The sequence below is a fragment of the Schistocerca serialis genome, chromosome 4 (assembly GCF_023864345.2).
Source record: "Schistocerca serialis cubense isolate TAMUIC-IGC-003099 chromosome 4, iqSchSeri2.2, whole genome shotgun sequence".
Classification (NCBI taxonomy): domain Eukaryota; kingdom Metazoa; phylum Arthropoda; class Insecta; order Orthoptera; family Acrididae; genus Schistocerca; species Schistocerca serialis.
The window spans coordinates 414,051,146-414,056,145 of NC_064641.1; positions in this window are offsets into that span (position 1 = coordinate 414,051,146).

Consider the following 5,000-nt stretch of genomic DNA (forward strand, 5'->3'; position numbering starts at 1 on the left):
CGAGGACCTACTTTGGCCGCAAGGCGCCGCGAGCAGGGGGCGCCGGCGCGCAGCTGCGCCGCCTGCCGCGTCCGTCGGCCGGCGCGCCTGCCACCGGCCGCCCCCACCAGCCGGCTGTAGCGCGTGCGCCCACGCACCGCGCTGCCAGCACGCCGGGCGGCCCCCCCTCACCGGCCGGGGACGGTCCCACCCAGCCACCGCCGCGTATCGCCTCACACCCAGATCCCCTTTCACGTTCGTGGGCATGGTGGGTCCCCTTTCACGTTCGTGGGCATGGTGGGTATCCCTGAAACAACCGGTTAATAGCTCGACCGATCGTCGCCAACACTGATTCACCTCTAGCGAGAACAACCGCACCACAACGGGTTACCGGTTGTTCATTTGCGTAACGTCACCAGCAAACGTACACGTCCATCGCCATTTGCAACGAGTATTGCATGCCTGTGTCAGGTGTCACAACACACTACGTCTGCCCACATAGACGCAACAACATGTGCACGCCTAGAGAACACGTGGAAGGTAGACCCCGTACGTATGCGGTGTCCATTGCGCGAACGACTGTCAGCCCGCCTCTGCAGCATGTCGCAGATGTGGAACGCGGTGCAACATGCTATCACGGTGTGTGAGAAGAGACGACTACGTCCGAATACACGCTCCACTACATCAACAGACTGCTCATGCTGATCGCCATCCAGGGCGTCCGTTCCTCCCACACGTCTGTATGGCGTACCACACTGCAATCCAGCTCTTATAGGGAGACGACACGTAGCTGCGTGCACAATATTTGGACTGTATGGTCCGCCGTTGCTAGGCGCTGTCGTCATACGGTCACATGGGCCACGATGTATCATTCAGTACATACGGAGCAATGTGCAGTACAGTTTGTGGGTTTTGCGTACATCGGCGGACAGGTGACAGGCCGTACCACAACGTAGGCTGAGTACGTCGGCATGCGAAGGGCATTGAACATGCAAACTTCTCACCGACCAGCTTGCGAAGGCAGGGGGGAAGGGGGGGGGGGCATGTACGTCCTGCTGCTATCCACACTACAGTGTATAGCAGGAGCATGTGGAAAGTCAGCAACACCTGCAAGGTGTTTAACATGACGCGATACACAGGGGACCGGGCAGTGCGAGTAGCGAACTATATTGCGAGGGTTGCGGTTAGGCAACACTACACTACTTTAACGGGTTGCATAACAATTACAGAGCAGGTTCAGCGACAACGTGCGTCAGGTTAAGGCGCAATATAGTTTAGGTTACGGCGCACTTTAGGTTAGGTTAAGGCACATTATAGGTTAGGTTAAGGCACATTATAGGTTAGGTTAAGGCACAACATGGGTTACGTTAAGGCACAACATGGGTTACGTTAAGGCACAACATGGGTTACGTTAAGGCACAACATGGGTTAGGTTAAGGCACAACATGGGTTAGGTTAAGGCACAACATGGGTTAGGTTAAGGCACAACATGGGTTAGGTTAAGGCACAACATGGGTTAGGTTAAGGCACAACATGGGTTAGGTTAAGGCACAACATGGGTTAGGTTAAGGCACAACATGGGTTAGGTTAAGGCACAACATGGGTTAGGTTAAGGCACAACATGGGTTAGGTTAAGGCACAACATGGGTTAGGTTAAGGCACAACATGGGTTAGGTTAAGGCACAACATGGGTTAGGTTAAGGCACAACATGGGTTAGGTTAAGGCACAACATGGGTTAGGTTAAGGCACAACATGGGTTAGGTTAAGGCACAACATGGGTTAGGTTAAGGCACAACATGGGTTAGGTTAAGGCACAACATGGGTTAGGTTAAGGCACAACATGGGTTAGGTTAAGGCACAACATGGGTTAGGTTAAGGCACAACATGGGTTAGGTTAAGGCACAACATGGGTTAGGTTAAGGCACAACATGGGTTAGGTTAAGGCACAACATGGGTTAGGTTAAGGCACAACATGGGTTAGGTTAAGGCACAACATGGGTTAGGTTAAGGCACAACATGGGTTAGGTTAAGGCACAACATGGGTTAGGTTAAGGCACAACATGGGTTAGGTTAAGGCACAACATGGGTTAGGTTAAGGCACAACATGGGTTAGGTTAAGGCACAACATGGGTTAGGTTAAGGCACAACATGGGTTAGGTTAAGGCACAACATGGGTTAGGTTAAGGCACACCATGGGTTAGGTTAAGGCACACCATGGGTTAGGTTAAGGCACACCATGGGTTAGGTTAAGGCACAACATGGGTTAGGTTAAGGCACAACATGGGTTAGGTTAAGGCACAACATGGGTTAGGTTAAGGCACAACATGGGTTAGGTTAAGGCACAACATGGGTTAGGTTAAGGCACAACGTAGGTTAGGTTAAGGCACAACGTGGGTTAGGTTAAGGCACAACGTGGGTTAGGTTAAGGCACAACGTGGGTTAGGTTAAGGCACAACGTGGGTTAGGTTAAGGCACAACATGGGTTAGGTTAAGGCACAACATGGGTTAGGTTAAGGCACAACATGGGTTAGGTTAAGGCACAACATGGGTTAGGTTAAGGCACAACATGGGTTAGGTTAAGGCACAACATGGGTTAGGTTAAGGCACAACATGGGTTAGGTTAAGGCACAACATGGGTTAGGTTAAGGCACAACGTAGGTTAGGTTAAGGCACAACGTGGGTTAGGTTAAGGCACAACGTGGGTTAGGTTAAGGCACAACATGGGTTAGGTTAAGGCACAACATGGGTTAGGTTAAGGCACAACATGGGTTAGGTTAAGGCACAACATGGGTTAGGTTACGGCACAACATGGGTTAGGTTACGGCACAACATGGGTTACGTTACGGCACAACATGGGTTACGTTACGGCACAACATGGGTTACGTTACGGCACAACATGGGTTACGTTACGGCACAACATGGGTTACGTTACGGCACAACATGGGTTACGTTACGGCACAACATGGGTTACGTTACGGCACAAATTAGGTTAGGTTACGGCACAAATTAGGTTAGGTTAAGGCACAAATTAGGTTAGGTTAAGGCAGAAATTAGGTTAGGTTAAGGCACAAATTAGGTTAGGTTAAGGCACAAATTAGGTTAGGTTAAGGCACAAATTAGGTTAGGTTAAGGCACAAATTAGGTTAGGTTAAGGCACGATATAGGTTAGGTTAAGGCACGATATAGGTTAGGTTAAGGCACGATATAGGTTAGGTTAAGGCACGATATAGGTTAGGTTAAGGCACGATATAGGTTAGGTTAAGGCACGATATAGGTTAGGTTAAGGCACGATATAGGTTAGGTTAAGGCACGATATAGGTTAGGTTAAGGTACGATATAGGTTAGGTTAAGGTACGATATAGGTTAGGTTAAGGTACGATATAGGTTAGGTTAAGGTACGATATAGGTTAGGTTAAGGTACGATATAGGTTAGGTTAAGGTACGATATAGGTTAGGTTAAGGTACGATATAGGTTAGGTTAAGGTACGATATAGGTTAGGTTAAGGTACGATATAGGTTAGGTTAAGGTACGATATAGCGTAGGTTCAGATACACATTGTTGTAGGGAAAGGTGTATTGGGGGGGGGGGCGGCAGGTTCGTTGATAGTGATTATCGTAATTGGATGCCTGCGGTATTATCCGATTTGTCACGTCAGGATGCACTTTTGGCTCATGACAGGCGGCGCTCCGATTCCATGGTTGTGGCAGATCTGTGTCTTTCATTCCTGCCATTGTTTGTGTGCTGTGACAGGAGGCAGTATTGTGATGTTGGGTGCACCACTGTGTAGGACATGTGTGGGTGTTCGTGGCTTAGCTGAGCAATGTGCGGATGTCGGAAGGGTGGGATATTGTGTTTTCTGGGTGGACCTCCCGGTCTGGTAATGATAGTGTGGATTGTGTCATGTGGCGGAGAGGATGCACTGGATGTTCTTCCATGCTGGTGGTTAGATATTGTGTGTGATAAGAGAGTAGTGTGTGATAAGAGTGTCTGGCTGACGTGTGGTTCTCATTGTGTGCAGAGTCTTTCAGCATGTATAGGGACGGTTGTATATATTATCTGTATTCTGATGGCTCTGCATCTATTACTAATCAGTGCCGTGTATACGGTTACTCTAGTTCCAGTCGAAACTGTTCTATCTCTGTACATTAGTGACACTGCGGCTCCACTATGTTGCCGCCCCTGTCGGCCGTTTCCCCCAGTGTATGGCTAATGATTATCAGCAATCAGTCTATTAGTCAATACCGGTAGTGTGACGACGTCAAATGTCCGGGATGGGGGAAGCTACACCCTTCCCGTGGGTCAGGGCCTAGAAAGACTCTTCCCACGCAGGAGACTCGGACTGTCGTTACTCTTCCGAGACATATATGTGCCCAGCGTTTTTTTGCGGCTGCGAGTGCAACGCCAGGAGGCTCGGACTGTCGTTACTCTTCCGAGATATATATTTGCCCAGCGTTTTTTGCGACTGCGAGTGCAACGCCCACGGGTGCCGACATGGATGGGGCGCTTCCTAGCTGATGGCTCAGCATGAGAATCCGTACAGTGAGCAATGCGATCGCGTCTGTAGCTTGTACGTGGTACAGCTCGCAGCTCATGAATAGGGACAGCGGGAATGTCGCATATTGGAAATATCTCTTCATGAAACGCATGTTATAGGTGTGAATTGCACCTTACGAGTGCGGGAAACGTCCGCCGTTCATCCGCTGGCGATGCGAGTTGGGCGGTTGGGGTGGGGCACGAACGGGTGCAGGTGGTGTGATTGCCGGTCCACGACTTCGTGCGGCAGAGGCACTGGCGTATGGGTGCTGTGGTCGACAGAGGCTGCATGCTTTGTGGGTGGCGTCGAAAGATGGGCACTGTGGGCCCATCGATGTCTTAGTCGGCTTGGCGTCCCATAGATGGCGGTATCGTCGTTGCAGGAGCTCATGCTGAGGGAGACCTACAGATGGCGGTATGTTTTGTGGTGCGCTCGACATGGCGGACGTAGTGTTGTCCGATTCGCATAGATGGCGATACTGTTTT